The following is a 17,284-nucleotide window of genomic DNA, read 5'->3' as shown; positions in this document are numbered from 1 at the left end:
ATCTGATCACATTTTGTTCGGCAGTGATTAATATTTACATAACCACAATATGGTAAATGCTATTTTTATTGAGTATTCAGAAGTTCAAGCCTAGAAGACTTGACTATAGTTCCAGAACAGAATGTAAATGTTACAAACAGTGAAAGTGTGAAAGAATGAAGATCGTATGTATTGATGTGGAGGAACCCGTGATGTAAAGAAGCAAGTTGTAGAATAATATGAATAATATGACCCTACACACATATATGTAATGTTATTAGTATATATTATATGCATAGAAAAACACCTGGAAAACTTTCATTCACTTTTCTTTTCTACATTGCTGTGTCTTTTGAATTTTTACAACCATGTCTAACTGTTGTAATTAAAACATTTTAAATATAATACTAGTTTGAAGACTTACTTATTAGCCTATCCAAAGGACTTAGGGTTTTTGGTAAGGTCCTGAACAAAAAGACTGATTGAGTAAAAAGAACTACATTTTGTGGAACCCACAATCTAAAGCTAGACAGAAACCTCAGCTGTTCAAAATCTTAGAAAAACAAAACAGAAGAAACACCGCAGGCCCCAAACCGATAAAAGAGCAACACTGCCATCTACTGACGACTTTTGGAGAATACGTTGCCTTGAAAGGCTTGTCTTATAAATATAAAACAAACAAAAATCCTTGTGAGATCTGCATAGACCCAAAATCTGGTTTATCTTCTCCAGGAGCGTGAATTAGTAGCAGTATAAGTAAGAAATCAGGATCATACAGAGAGACGCTTAGGAAGGCATGGACAGCAGTTTCGTAAGTGGAGTTCATTCACCCGAGTGAATATCTGGCACAAGGGACTTGGGCTCAACTTCTGACACGGCTCTTCTGGGGCAAAGGCTTGATGTGTGTGACCAATGAAAAGGAGTGACAGTGTACCAGAAAGACCTTTTAAGAAACACTACTTCCTTAAAATAACTTCTGTTGTCCCATGAAACAGGAGATGTACACCTGCTCACTGCAAATTGGTGCCCAGAGAGGCAGGACCTCTCTCCTGGAAAGTGGGAATAGAGTGTCTGCATGCTGAGAGAAATTAGAGCACACGGTCTTGGCAGGCAAGCAGGGGTCCAACAAATACTTATCAGGGTTCTATTACATGCCACATACTAGGCAAGTCCCCTCACTCCCTGAGTCACAGATCCTCAGCCTGACTTACAGGAGGACTTTGATGCACAGCCAAAGCATCAAAGAGTCTAAGAGAAATCAAACTATATCTGGGGAGCCATCCTGCCAAACCCAATCCAACCTGTATTTATCACGCTTACCCACGCCTTAAAAATCCAGGTTCTACAGTCTAATGAACCAAATTCCTGTTCCTTTTTGGGTTGAAAATATTAACACCCCCAGTAAGATCAAAGCAGATTGCATTCACTTATTGGTTTAAAAAAGAAACAAGGTAAAAATGTATATTAGAATCACAAAATATTAGAGCTGGAAAGGTTTCCAAAATCATCTGGTTCGCTAAACTCATAAGCTGGACTGGGATCGGGAATTCTGTAAATAAGAATTCTGGTTGCTTTTTAATTTGGAAGGGCAATACAAGAAAAGAAATGGAAGGTGACTGATAGGTACAGTTTGTTTTATATGGTCCAGGCTCAGTAAATATTTATTTATATTATAAATAAACACTAATAAATATTTATTGAGCATGTAAAAATATTCTTCATTTTAAATAATTTAAAATTTAAAACCAAACTTCCATCTTACTAACAGTGCTGGATTCTAAGGAGAGCCCACTTTTTTGTTTTGTTTTGTTTTAATGACATCAAGTATGAGAAAAAGAGAAAGTAATAAAAGGGTAATGAAAGTAGTTGATGGAATTGGTGAACAGAATAGCAAGAGAGAAGCCATCCGGAGATGGATGGGGTGGTGAATAAGGAAAATAAGAAAGGTCTTCTCTAAGAACACCTGAGAGGTCCTGGTGGTGGGGCTGGAATGCCTTTTTAAAAAGCTGGCACACCCTTCATCTGGGGACTCCCCAGGATGAAGGACTTTGCTTTTATAATATAAATATCCAGCTTATTGGGTGGATTCCATCAGATCAATTATATTCTTTTAGGATTCCCTTAACTAGATGATCATTCATTCAACAAATTCTTCTTGGGGTTTGCTCTGCTCTGGGCTATGCAAGAGGTTCATGGAAATGAACGAGACACGGTCCTCATTCTTGAGGTATTCCTATCTAGTTGGCAGAGATATGCCTTGGAACCACTCAAGGACACAAAATTTATACAAGAGCTTAAAGGGCAGCATGTGTACGTATGACAGCTTCATAAACAGTGTGGTGGGAACATAAAGAAGACCCTCCTAGAAAGGGTGCTGTGCTTCTGACAGGACACATCAAACTTAGGGCAGGCTCCCTGAGAAGACAGGGTTCCAGCAGAGTTGAAAGTGAAAAGGGAAAGTGTTAGTCACTCAGTGTCCAGTCTCTGTGACCCCATGGACTGTAGCCCGCCAGGCTCCTCTGTACATGGATTTCTCCAGGCAAGAATGCTGAAGTGGGTAGCCATTCCCTTCTAAAGGGGATCTTCCCAAACCGGGGATCAAACCCGGGTCTCCTGAATTGCAGGCAGATTGTTTACCATCTGAGTCACCAGGGAGTCAGCATCCAAATAATCCTGCAGTCTATTTTGTTAGTTCTCATGTGAGGTACTTGGAAAAGTGTGAACACCATCTTCTTGCTTCAATGTGAAGAGGGAGAGAGTCCTAAATATCCCCAAGGAGGTTAAATCAGTAAAGAGGTGCAGTTAGAAGTTGAAGCAAATGACTTGGAAATACTGCCGAGATCAGTGACCTGCTAGCAGGCAGCATGACTGAACGTGGAGGAAATGACATTTGAGCTGGGCATTGGGGATGATCAATTGCTAAGGCAGAGGAAGGGGCATCTGTGGTCCCAGCAGAGCCTGAGCAAAGAGGCAAAAAGCAGGGTGTGCTGGCAAACACAAGGGTGACTCCATAGGACTGGCACATAAAGTATGCTGGGGGTAAGAATGGCAGGAGAGTTTTTTTTTTTTTTAATAGATTTGTGCTTAGTCGTCTCCCACTATTTGCGAGCCCATGGACTGTAGCATGCCAGGCTCCTCTGTCCATGGGGATTCTCCAGGCAAGAATACTGGAGTGGGTTGCCGTGCCCTCCTCCAGGGGGTCTTCCCAAACCAGGGATGGAACCCAGGTCTCCTTCATTGCAGGCGGATTCTTTACCGACAGAGCCACCAGGGAAGCCTCAATAAAAATAGATTTATTGAGGTATAATTTACACAGTATATGTGTATTACCCACTATACATGTATAATTAATGAATATTACTGAATTTATACAATTGAATTTTAATGAATTTATAAAATTTACTGAATTTATAAAATAGTGAATTCATCACCCAAATCCAGTTTTAGAACATTCCTATCATTGCAAAAAGTCCTCTGGTGCCCATCTGCAGTCTTTTGGTCATGCTTATTTCACTAGCCATGATGGTGTTGAGGTCCATTCACGTTGCATCATGTACCAGTGGTCCATCCCTTTTGATCACTAAATAGTAACCCACTGAATAAATATAACAGTGGTAGACATTCTGATTGCTTCTGTCTTTGGCTATTATGAACAGTGCTGCTATGAACATTCACCTAGGATTCTTTGTGTGGATGTTTTCATTTTTCTTGAATTAGGGTGCCAGATTTAGCAAGTAAAGGCAGATGACTGAAACTGAGTTAAACCCATTTAATCTGCCTTCTCTAATCAAGGTCATTTACAGACCTGCATGTTTTCCACGTGGCAAGTGGTCCAAAAATAAGATGTTAGCCTGAGTTATTTTCTAGGAGCTTGTAGTCAGCTGTGTCTGGTTAAAGCTAAGCCAGTTTAAACCGGATGGGCCCATCAGCCTTTCCACGGAGCATGAGCGAGCGTGACGTTTTGACACGCAGAGGCTTACGTAGTTCGGCCTGCCTGCGCCGAATAGCACTACTGCTCCCGAGCCTCGGCCTCTCGCACCCCCTGCCGCCCCCGCTGTTTCTTCTTTAGTTATACCTCCAGTTTCCCAGCCTCTTGCCTTTGGGAGGACAAATTTGAGATGTGTCGTCCGACCTCCTTGCTTGGCTGCCTATGAAATAAGCCCTCTCTTCGCTGCAAGCCTCGGTGTCTCAGGATTTTGGGGTCCTGCTTGTCCGGCAAGATAAGCCAGCCAGGAGGTAAGTCGAAACGGAGCTTTTGCCCGCGGTGTATCGGCCCCTCGCGGTACTAAGAGCCTGTGCGTGAGTCCAGGCAGCGGCTTGATGCATTAGTGCCAGGGACTGTCCTTTGGAATTCCCAGGTGAGATGCTCCTGGCCTTCGGCGCCTAAGTTTTGTTTGGCAGTGAAAAAATGGTTTTTGGGGGTTGGGTTTGGAAGATGTGTTTGGGGTGAGTAACCTCGGTAAAGAAACGCACCTGTGCACAGGTTTTTTGTGTGATCTTGATTGAATCCTAGATTGAAGGCCTACCTGGTGGGATGTGGGCAGTCAATACAGAAGGCTACAGCTGCTGACTGAGGTACCTGAATTAAAGGCCCAGGACTGTTTTTCTTGTTTGTTTGCGGGTTTTTTGTTTTTGTTTTTGTTTGTTCTTGTTTGCCTGTGTTTTTCTAGGTCGGTCTGAGTTAATTGTTAAGAACTGGCTATTAGGGATTGAGCTTCTTGGTGCCCAAGAAGCACCAAGCGGAGAGGACCTGTAGAGAGATTTCGTTGCTATAACCACCCAGAAGCAGAGCCCCTTCCTAAATGGGAAATGTTGGTTCAGTTCCCTCTTACAGCCCTCTGCCCTGCATTCTTCGGAGTTAGGTGACTCTGGGTTATGAATCCATGGAAGAGAAAGAAAGAGATGGTATTTTTTGTAACACTGTATAACCACAATATCCTTTAGACTCCAGAGCAAAATGGCCTGAAAATGGATCCATAAATTACAATAAAATCTCACAACTTGATTTATTTTCTAAATGGGAAGGAAAATGAGATAAAATATCTTTTATACAGTCTTATGTTATTGTGTCAGAATAAACCTGTGCAAAGACAATGCAAGATTATGGCCCAACAGGAAGAGCAGGAAAAGAAACCTATTATTTCACTTGATTCTAAAGAAAAGAAGGAGGGCTTGCTATTAATTCTAATACTTGGACGGCTCCTTCCCCAGCCCCACACGCCGGTGCTGCTGCCGCCTCAGGCTCTCCTCAATCCCCCTCTAGTCCCTGCTGGTGTCTGTGGGTAGAGAAACAGGAAATAGGACTGGTCTTCCCCTCTCATACCTGCCAGGGTACTTCATTTGGCCAGGAAGCTTCTCAAACTCAAGTGGGGCAAAATCCCTTAAGGCAAGTCTACAATGAGGGATGTGAATGCTGAAACTGGGCAACTGGCGGGGTTGATCTTGGTCCATTTTCCTTTTCCACCTTCAGATTTATTTAATTGGAAGAACAATATGCCAACGTATAGAGATGACCCAAAGAGTTGGACATTTTTCTCATTAATTTTTTGCAACCTATTACCCAACTTAGGCTGATGTTCAAAACTTGTTAACCACCCTCCTCACTTCAGAACGCAGAAGGTGCTGGATAAAGCCTGGGAGGAGGCAGATGGGCTTCATTCAGATACAGGCTGCTACAAGCACAGCTGAGCCCACAGTGGGGCCTGTTTGGGATGTGATGCTAGGACGGGCCCAAACTTGGACATTGTCGAGGCTGTGTTGTTGCATGGTTGTGAAGACGGGGCCAAAACAAAGACACCTTAATAAAGCACAAGAGGGAATACAGAAACCAGATGAGGATCATTCAAAATTTCTAGTAAATTTCTAGTCCTTGCAGTCCAAGGGACTCTCATTTCTGCTTTATTGACTATGCCAAAGCCTTTAACTGTGTGGATCACAATAAACTGTGGAAAATTCTGAAAGAGATGGGAATACCAGACCACCTGACCTGCCTCTTGAGAAATCTATATGCAGGTCAGGAAGCAACAGTTCGAACTGGACATGGATCAACAGACTGCTTCCAAATAGGAAACGGAGTACGTCAAGGCTGTATATTGTCACTCTGCTTATTTAACTTATATGCAGAGTACATCATGAGAAACACTGGGCTGGAAGAAGCACAAGCTGGAATCAAAATTGCTGGGAGAAATATCAATAACCTCAGATATGCAGATGACACCACCCTTATGGCAGTAAGTGAAGAGGAACTCAAAAGCCTCTTGATGAAAGTGAAAGAAGGGAGTGAAAAAGTTGGCTTAAAGCTCAACATTCAGAAAACAAAGATCATGGCATCTGGTCCCATCACTTCATGGGAAATAGATGGGGAAACAGTGGAAACAGTGTCAGACTTTATTTTTCTGGGCTCCAAAATCACCGCAGATGGTGATTGCAGCCATTAAATTAAAAGACACTTACTCCTTGGAAGAAAAGTTATGACCAACCTAGATAGCATATTGAAAAGCAGAGACATTACTTTGCCAACAAAGGTCCATCTAGTCAAGGCTACAGTTTTTCCAGAGGTCATGTATGGATGTGAGAGTTGGACTGTGAAGAAGGCTGAGCGCCAAAGAATTGATGCTTTTTGAACTGTGGTGTTGGAGAAGACTCTTGAGAGTCCCCTGGACTGCAAGGAGATCCAACCAGTCCATTCTGAAGGAGATTAGTCCTGGGTGTTCTTTGGAAGGACTGATACTAAAGCTGAAACTCCAATACTTTGGTCACCTCATGTGAAGAGTTGACTCATTGGAAAAGACCCTGATGCTGGGAGGGATTGGGGGCAGGAGGAGAAGGGGACGACAGAGAATGAGATGGCTGGATGGCATCACTGACTCGATGGACATGAGTTTTAGTGAACTCCGGGAGTTGGTGATGGGCAGGGAGGCCTAGCGTGCTGTGATTCATGGGGTCGCGAAGAGTCGGACACGACTGAGCGACTGAACTGAAGTTCTCCTTATGTTTGGTAGAATTCCCCAGTGAAGCAGTCCAGTCCTGGACTTTTGTTTGTAGGGAGTTTTGCATTGTTTTGTTATTATGGATTCTGTTTCTCTCCCAGTGATTATTAGTCTGTTGAATAATTAGTCAAATTATCTGTTTCTTCTTGGCTCAGTCTTGGCAGGCTGTTTGTCTCTAGAAATTTGTCCATTTCTTCTAGGTTGTCTATATTGTCTCTGTTGGCATATAACTGTAAATATCATAATATTTACTTAATGATTAAGTAAATATTATATTTACTTAATGATTTTTTAAAATTTCTATGGCATTGATATTTCTCTTCTTTATTATTTCATGTGAATCTGTTCTCTCCTTGGTGAGTCTGGCAAAAGGTTTATCAGTTTTGTTTCTTTTAAAAAAAACTTTAGCTCTTGAAACTGGTTCTTAGTTTCATCTTCTCTATTTTTTTATCTCATTTTATTTTCTCTCTTCTGTTGACTTTGGCCTTTGTTCCCTTTCTCGTTCTTTTAGGTGGAAAGTTAGGTTGTTTGAGAATTTTCTTTTTTCTTGAGAAAGAGGGAAGTATGAACTTCCCTCTCAGAATTGTGTTTGCTGCATCCCATAGATTTTGAAAAGCTTCATTTCGTGTTTTCATTTTCATCTTAAGGTATTTTCTGATCTCCTTTTTGATTTTATTGTTGAACCATTGGGGTTTTTCTTAACACTATGTTGTTTATACTCCACGTTTGTTCTTTTCTTGTCTTTCAGTTGATTTCTAGTTTCTTGCCATTGTGATTGGAAAAGATGGTATAATTACTACCCTCTTAAATTTGTTGAGGTTTGTTTTGTGACCTCATGTATGATTGATCCTGCAGAATGTTTCATGCACTCTTAAAAAGAATATGTTTTCTTTTCTTTTAGATATGGTATCCTGTAGATATCAATTAAGTCCAACCGGTCTATTATGTCATTTAGGATCTCTGTTGCCTTATTGCTTTTTATCTGGATGGTCTGTTCATTGATGTCAGTGAGATGTTAAGGTCTCCTGCTATTACTGTATTCATTTCTCCCTTTATGTCTGTTAGCGTTTGTTTTACATGTTTAGGTTCTCTTGTATTGATTGCATGTATATTAGCAAGTTTAATATCCTCTTCTTGTATTAATCTTTTATCATTATATAATGCCCTTTTTCTTTAGCCTTTGTTTTAAAGTCTATTTGGTCTGATATAAATATTGTTATCTCAGCTTTCTTACTGTTTCCATTTGTCTGGATATCTTTTTCCATTGTCTCACTTTTAACCTGTGTATATCTTCCACCCTGAATTGAGTCTCTTTCAGACAGCATATTGATGGATCTTTTCCTTAATCCAATCCTATGTTTTTTGATTGAGCATTTAGTCCATTGGCACTTAAATTATAGAGATATACTTATTGCCATTTTATTTCTTGTTTTCCAGTTGTCCTGTTGTTCTTTTTCCCCATTGTGGTTTGATTTTCTTTTGTAATATGTTTGAGTTCTTTTCTTTTTGGCTTTTTTGCATCTCTTGTAGGTTTTAGATTTTGTGGTCAACATGGGATTTGTATATTTTGACCCATAATTATATCTGTCTGCTTCAAACTGATAGTCATTTAAGTTCAAACACATTCTAAAAGATCTACATTTTCTACTTCCCTTCCCAACATTGTCTTCAATGTCATATTTTACATCTTCACATGTACCCCTTTACCGTTTATTGTAGTTATAGTTGCTTTTTCAATTTTTTTGTTTGTTTTTCAATCAGTGTACTAGCTATTCAAGTGATCTTTAATCCCTACTATATATTGACCTTTCTTACTTTCCTTAAAAGGAAAGGGATTTTTCCTTTTCTAAAGGCTTTTGCTTTTCCATTTAGAGAATTTCCTTCAGGATTTCTTTTAGGGTATGTTTCAGTTCAGTTCAGTCTCTCAGTCATGTCCGACTCTTTGTGACCCCATGGGCTGCAGCACGCCAGGCTTCCCTGTCCATCACCAACTCCCAAAGCTTACTCAAACCTGTGTCCATAGAGTCAGTGATGCCATATCATCCTCTGTCGTCGCCTTCTCTTCCCGCCTTCGATCTTTCCCAGCATCAGGGTCTTTTCAAATGAGTCAGTTATTCATATCTGGTGGACAAAGTATTGGAGCTTCAGCTTCAGCATCAGTCCTTCCAGTGAATATTCAGGACTGATTGCCTTTAGGATGGACTGGTTGGATCTCCTTGCAGGACAAGGGGTTCTCAAGAGTCTTCTCCAACACCACAGTTCAAAAGCATCAATTCTTTGGCACTCACCTTTCTTTATAGTCCAACTCTCACATCCATACATGAAAAACCATAGCCTTGACTATATGGACATTTGTTGGCAAAGTAATGTCTCTGCTTTTTAATATGCTGTCTAGGTTGGTCATAGTTTATCTTCCAAGGAGCAAGCATCTTTTAATTTCATGGCTGTAGTCACCATCTGCAGTGATTTTGGAGCCCCCCAAAATAAAGTCTGTCACTGTTTCCATTGTCTCCCCATCTATTTGCAATGAAGTGATGGAACCAGAGGCCATGATCTTAGTTTTCTGAATGTTGAGCTTTAAGCCAACTTTTTCACTCTCCTCTTTCACTTTTCATTAAGAGGTTCTTTAGTTCTTCTTCACTTTTCTGCCATAAGGGCAGTGTCATCTGCATATCTGAGTTTATTGATATTTCTCCTGGCAATCTTGATTCCAGCTTGTGCTTCATCCAGCCTGGCATTTCACATGATGTACTCTGCATAGAAGTTAAATAAGCAGGGTGACAATTGGAACCAGTCTGTTGTTCCATGTCCAGTTCTAACTGTTGCTTCTTGACCTGCATACAGATTTCTCAGGAGGAAGGTCAGATGGTCTGGTTTTCCCATCTCTTTAAGGATTTTCCACAGTTTATTGTGATTCACACAGTCAAAGGCTTTGGCATAGTCAATAAAGCAGAAGTAGATGTATTTCTGGAACTCTCTTGCTTTTTCATTGATCCAACGGATATTGGTAATTTGATCTCTGGTTCCTCTGCCTTTCCTAAATCCAGCTTGAACATCTTGAAGTTCATGCTTCACATACTGTTGAAGCCTATCTTGGAGAATTTTGAGCATTACTTGCTAGTGTGTGAGATGAGTGCAGTTGTGTGATAGCTTGAATGTTCTTTGGCATTGCCTTTCTTTGGGATTGGAATGAAAACTGACCTTTTCCAATCCTGTGGCCACTGCTGAGTTTTCCAAATGTGCTGGCATATTGAGTGCAGCACTTTCACAGCATCATCTTTCAGGATTTGAAATAGCTCAACTGGAAGTCCATCACCTTCACTAGCTTTGTTCATAGTGATGCTTCCTAATGCCTGCTTGACTTGCATTCCAGGATGTTTGGCTCTAGGTGAGTGATCACACCATTGTGGTTATCTGGATCATGAAGATCTTTTTTTGTATAGTTCTTCTGTGTATTTTTGCCGCCTCTTCTTAATATCTTCTGCTTCTGTTAAGTCCATACCATTTCTTTCCTTTATTGTGCCCATTTTTGCATGAAATATTCCCTTGGTGTATCTAATTTTCTTGAAGAGATCTCTAGTCTTTCCCATTCTGTTGTTTTCCTCTATTTCTTTGCATTGATCATTTACAAAGGCTTTCTTATCTCTCCTTGCTATTTGAACTCTGCATTCAAATGGGTATATCTTTCCTTTTCTCCTTTGCCTTTTGCTTCTATTCTTTTCTTAGCTATTTGTAAGGCCTCCTCAGACAACCATTTTGCCTTTTTGCATTTCTTTTTCTTGGGAATGATCACTGCCTCTTGTACAATGTCATGAACCTCCATCCATAGTTCTTCAGGCACTCTATCAGATCTAATACCTTGAATCTATTTGTCATTTCCACTGTATAATCATAAGGGTTTTGATTTAGGTCATGCCTGAATGGTCTAGTGGTTTTCCCTACTTTCTTCAATTTTTTTTTTTTCATACATGATATTTTACATGTTTCAATGCCATTCTCCCAAATCTTCCCACCCTCTCCCTCTCCCACAGAGTCCATAAGACTGTTCTATACGTCAGTGTCTCTTTTGCTGTCTCGTATGAGGAGTTCATGATCTGCACCACAGTCAGCTCCCGGTCTTGTCTTTGCTGACTGTACAGAGCTTCTCCATCTTTGGCTGAAAAGAATATAATCAATCTGATTTTCTGTATTGACCATCTGGTGATGTCCACGTGTAGAGTCTTCTCTTGTGTTGTTGGAAGAGGGTGTTTGCTATGACCAGTGCATTCTCTTGGCAAAACTCAGCCTTTGCCCTGCTTCATTTTGTACTCCAAGGCCATATTTGCCTGTTACTCCTGGCAACCTAGGATATTCTATCCATATTTGCCTGTAAGAATACTGAAGTCAAGATATCTCTCGACTTTCTACTTTTGCATTTCAGTCCCCTATGATGAAAAGGACATCTTTTATGGGTGTTAGTTCTAGAAGGTCTTGTAGGTCTTCATAGAGCCATTCAACTTCAGCTTCTTCAGCATTAGTGGTCGAGGCATAGACTTGGATTACTGTGATATTGAACGGTTTGCCTTGGAAATAAACAGAGATCATTGTGTTGTTTTTGAGATTGCATCCAAGTACTGCATTTCAGATTCTCTTGTTTACTATGATGGATACTGCATTTCTTCAAAGGGATTCTTGCCCACAGTGGTAGATATAATGATCATCTGAGTTAAATTCACCCGTTCCAATCCATTTTAGATTCCTAAAATGTCGATGTTCACTCTTGTCATCTCCTGTTTGACCCCTTCCAATTTGCCTCGATTCATGGACCTAACATTCCAGGTTCCTATGCAATATTGCTCTTTACAGCACTGGACTTGACTTCCATCACCAGTCACATCCACAACTGGGTGTTGTTTTTGCTTTGGCTCCGTCTCTTCATTCTTTCTGGAGTTATTTCTCCACTGATGTCCAGTAGCATATTGGGCACCTACTGACCTGGGGAGTTCATCTTTCAGTGCCCTATCTTTCTGCATTTTCATACTCTTCATGGGGTTCTCAAGGCAAGAATCCTGAAGTGGTTTGCTGTTTCCTTCTCCAGTGGACCATGTTTTGTCAGAACTCTCTACCATGACCCGGCCATCTTGGGTGGCCCTACACGGCATGGCTCATAGTTTCATTGAGTTAGACAAGGCTGTGGTCGATGTGATCAGTTTGGTTAGTTTTCTGTGATCATGGTTTTCATTTTGTCTGCCCTCTGATGGAGAAGGATAAGGGGTTTATGGAAGCTTCCTTATGGGAGAGACTGACTGAGGGGAAAACTGGGTCTTGTTCTGATGGGTGGGGCCATGCTCAGTAAATCTTTAATCCAATTGTCTGTTAATGGGTGGGGCTGTGTTCCCTCCCTGTTGTCTGACCTGATGCCAAACTATGGTGGAGGTAATGACGATAATGGCGACCTCCTTCAAAAGGTCCCGTTCGTGCACTGCTGCACCCAGTGCCCTGACCCTGCAGCAGGCCACCACTGCCCCACGCCACCACCGGAGACTCCTGGACACTCACAGACAAGTCTGGGTCAGTCTCTTGTGGGGTCAGTGCTCCTTTCTCCTGGGTCCTGGTGCACACAAGGTTTTGTTTGTGCCCACCAGGAGTCTGTTTCCCCAGTCCTATTGCTGAATTCTTTTGTTTTTTGCTTGTCTGATAAATTCTTTGTCTTTCTTTCTAGTCTAAATGATGATACTGCTGGATAGAATATCCTAGGTTGCAGGTTTTTCCTTTTCAGGAGTTTAAATGTATCTACCACCCCCTTGCGACATGTAAATTTCTGCAGAGAAATCAGCTGATAGCCTCATGGAGGTTCCCTTGTAATTAACCCTCTGTTTATCCCTTGCTGCCTTTAGAATCCTCTCTTTAACTTTTGCCGTTTTAATTATGATATGTCTTGGTGTGGACCTGTTTGGGTTCATCTTATTTGTTACCTTCTGTGCTGCTTATACCTGCATATCTGTTTCCTTCTTTAGGTTTGGGAAGTTTTTCAGTCAAAATTTCTTCAAATAGTTTTTTATCCCCTTCTCTCTCTCTCTCTCTCTCCTTCTTGAACTCCTGTTAAGCCTATGTTGGCACATTTTATATTAACCCATAAATCTCATATGTTGCTTTCTTTTTGTTTATCTTCTGTTATAATTGGGTGATTTTCCTTTATTCTTTCTTCCTAGAAATGCCTTGTGCATTCTTCTGTGTCATTGAGTCAGCTCCTTATTGCTTCTAGAGTGCTTTTATGTCAGAAACTGAAAAACTTATTTTTGATTAGGTTGTCTTTGTAGTTTCTAGTTCCTCATTAAAATGACCTGTGTTTTTATAAATGTTCTTAATTCAGTTAGCATTTTTATTCTAATTTTTTTATACTCAAGTGTCTGGTAGATTGATTATCCCTGTTTCTAGGGTTTTCCCTTGCTCTTTCTATTGGGAGTAGTTCCTCTGCCTTTTCATTCTATTTTCTCTGTGTCTGTGAATTTAGGTGACACATTTATTGTGGTCTAAGTGTTTTTGTATGGGAATATCCCTATGTAGACAGCATGTGTCTAGTGTCAGTGGTGTGAAGTCTTGATTCGATGTGGACACCAGTCACATCTTTCCTGGCCAGGATCTGCTGGCCGCTGTCACTTTGAGAGAGAGTGTGACTAGTGTTGGAGGAGCTAAATCCTGCTCAGGATGTGAGGTGGGACTTCTCTGCTCAACGTCTCCTGCAGCCCTGCCAGGGGTATGGGTCAACTCCCAAGTTGCTGGAATAGAAACTCTGAGGGTCAAACTAAGGTAGGATCTGTTCCCTTTAAGTGTTCTCCCTTCTCCCCACACTGGGGCTTTTGGTCCAAAGGAAGGGAATGTGAACTCAGTGACATTTGTGTGCTTACAGAGGTTGGAAGTGCTGCCTGTGTAGGTATTTTAGACTGCTCAGTCATAGCTCAAAGTCATGTCTTTTGCTCTTTGTGGTTTTCCCAGATTTAGTGCAAGGTCGTGTCGTGGAGTGAGCAGAGCCAGAGCATTCACTAGGCTGGGACCAGGGCTTGGGGCATTGTGGCTGCAACAAAGTGGCTTGCACTGCTGTTGGAGGTCAGCACTGCTTTCCTGGAGCTGTTTGAGTAAGTGACAACAATGGCCACCACCTCCCCTCCTGGACCACATCCCAGACCACCTCTGTGTCACTAGATAAAGTGTTTTCCCAGGACCTGGTCACTCTAGATACTCTGCTAAGCTGTGTGTGGAGTGAGTAGGGCAAGGGTTTTTGCCCAGCTCAGACTGGGGAATGCAGAGAGGCAGCAGCCACTAGGGCAGAGCTCTCTTTGCCTTGTCTTTCGGCAAGCCAGCATCTGCACTCCTAGCGAGGAGAGTCTAGGTTTTCCAACCTTTCTGTCTGTCGCATTGGTTTTCTCATCAGCAAAGGGTGCTTGTCTCCTCTGTAGGACCCCAAGCCTAAGATACCCAGACTCTGGCCCACTCTTCAGAACAAGAGTCTGCCTGTGCAGTCTTTCTTTTCCTCTTAGACTCCTTTCAGAAGCATTGGTCCCAACCCAGTGCTTTTTTCCTTGTCCTACCCACTTACTTTGGGAATCTCCTTAAGCCTTGGTCATGTAGTTCTTCTGCCAGTTTCTAGGTAGATTTCCATGAAAAATTTTATATATGTCGATGTATTTTTGATGTGTTGATGGGGGAAGGTGAGCTTTACATCATTTTACCATATCTTGATCCTTATCCCATCCATCTGTATTTAACTTTTGAAGGAACTGTTCTTCAAAAATGAAACTTTTCCAAAGGGACTGTATACCATTTTACATTCTGTCAGTGTATTAATATTAAGATGCAAGAGACACAGGTTCAGTCTCTGAGACGGGAAGATCCCCTGGAGTAGGAAATGGCAACCCACTCCAGTATTCTTGCTTGGAAAATTTGATGGATAGAGGAGACTGGCAGGCCATGGTCCGTGGGATTGCAAAGAGTTGGACATAACTGAGCACTCACTCATGCAGTCTATTAAGATTCTAGTTTCTGATCCTCACCAACACTTACATTGTCTTTTTAAAAAAAACTATTACAGTCATTCTGGTGTGGCATGGTTGTTTATTATGGTATTAATTTTATTGATAGTCGTAAGAAATTGTTTATTAGCCATTCAGATTTTTAAAGACTTTTATAATTGGATCATTTGTCTTGAGTTACATTCTCTATTATCAGATACATGATTTGTAAACGTTTTTGCTCAATCTTTGGTTCATTTTTAACAGTAAGTTTTAAAAATTCTGTTGTAGTATAGTTGATTTACAATGTTGTATTTCAGGTATACAGCAAAGCAATTCAGTAACGCATATACGTATATTCATTCTTTTCCAGATCCTTTTCCCAGATGAGTTATTACAGAATAATGAGTAGAGTTCCCTGTGCTATACAGCAGTAGGTCTGGTTGGTTATCTATTTTATATATAGTAATGTGTACTGTTAATCCCCAACTCCTAATTTGGGCCCCACCACCATGTTTCCCCTTTGGTAAGCATAAATTTGTTTTCAAAATCTGTAAGTCTGTTTTTGTTTTATAAATAAGTTAATTTGTATCATGTTTTTAAATTAGATTCCACCTATGAATTATACTGTTATTGAAATCACAAGTCCATGTGCTCAATGCACAGTGAGGCCCATCAATACTAAACATAGTTTGGAACAGAGAAAGATTTATTACAGATTCATACAAGGAGATGGGTGGCTCATCCCCTGAGAACCCCAAAGTTAATTACTAAATGCTTTCATCAAGTCCCTTTAAAAGCAAAAGGTGAGAAATGAACATGGTTAGTTGTTGCAGACTTCTTGGTGTCAGATCCTTTGTTCTTGAGGTCCAGTCATGTTAAGTAACAATGTTCCTATAAATCTCTACTGGATAAATGTTATTCTCTGTCCTGATGGGAAAGAGCAAAGACCTAAGGCACAACTTCCACCCTCCAAGGTCCCAGCCTTGGAGGAGGCAGATCTCAGTTGGCAGCTCCGTCAGAGCCAGGTTCCCACATCCTGCCCAGCTGTCATCCCTGAGGGAGCCACGTACCCAGCCCAGCTGACCCTCAGCCTCCTCAGGCCACCCAAATAGGGGAGGCCAGGGCTCACAGATTGTGATCCAGACAGCCATTGCTGTTAGGTTGCAGAAACAGGGATGGGCGAGAGGTCCGCCGCTACCACAAGGCCTGGGCCACGGCTAGTGGAGGGCCTTAGTAAGGACTCTGGAGCCCTCAAGGACGTAGTCCCCAGTCTGTTCCTGGGCCCTCCAGCTCACCCACTGGCCCAGGGCTGAGTAAGCTGGAGGGTCTCCAGGAGAAGGCCTGAATCTACCTCTTACCTCATTCTCTACCTGATGACCCCCACACCATCGACCCTTGACTGAATTACTTCCCCAGTGGTTCCTCATTGACGCTTGCTCGTGGGCAGGGCCTGAGCAGTGGCTGAACAAGACCTGTTGCCTAGTTACAGTGAGCAGAGTAAAAGGAGGCACAGCAATGGCTGTTACCTGCTAAGGACTGTGCTCATCCTGCTCTGCCACAATATCGTATGTTTGTCCTTGTCTGACTGACCTCACTTAGTATGATAATCTTTAGGTCCATCCGTGTTGCTGTCAGTGGTATTATTTTGCTTTCTTATGGCTGAATAATACTCCGTTGCATATATGTACCACATCTTCTTCCAGTCATCTCTTCATGGACATTTAGATTGCTTCCATGTTTTGGTTATTGTAAATAATGCTGCAGTGAACACTGGAATGCGTGTGTCTTTTAGAATGATGTTTTTTTTCCATATACATTTTTCAAGGAACCTCTACACTGCATTCCACAGAAGTTTAACCAATTTGCCTTCCCACCAATAGTGTAGGAGTTTTCTCTTTTCTCCACACCCTCTCCAGCATTTATTGTTTATAGACTTTTTGATGATGGCCATTCTGACTGGTAAGATGTAATACTTTATTGCAGTTTTGATTTTCATTTCTCTAATTAGGAAAGTTATGACCAACCTAGATAGCATATTCAAAAGCAGAGACATTACTTTGCCAACAGAGGTCTGTCTAGTCAAGGCTATGGTTTTTCCTGTGGTCATGTATGGATGTGAGAGTTGGACTGTGAAGAAGGCTGAGTGCCGAAGAATTGATGCTTTTGAACTGTGGTGTTGGAGAAGACTCTGAGAGTCCCTTGGACTGCAAGGAGATCCAACCAGTCCATTCTGAAGGAGATCAGCCCTGGGATTTCTTTGGAAGGAATGATGCTAAAGCTGAAACTCCAGTACTTTGGCCACCTCATGTGAAAAGTTGACTCATT

Source organism: Bos indicus x Bos taurus, chromosome 8 (genome assembly GCF_003369695.1).
Source record: "Bos indicus x Bos taurus breed Angus x Brahman F1 hybrid chromosome 8, Bos_hybrid_MaternalHap_v2.0, whole genome shotgun sequence".
In the NCBI taxonomy this organism is placed as follows: domain Eukaryota; kingdom Metazoa; phylum Chordata; class Mammalia; order Artiodactyla; family Bovidae; genus Bos; species Bos indicus x Bos taurus.
This window is presented reverse-complemented; position numbering follows the sequence as displayed.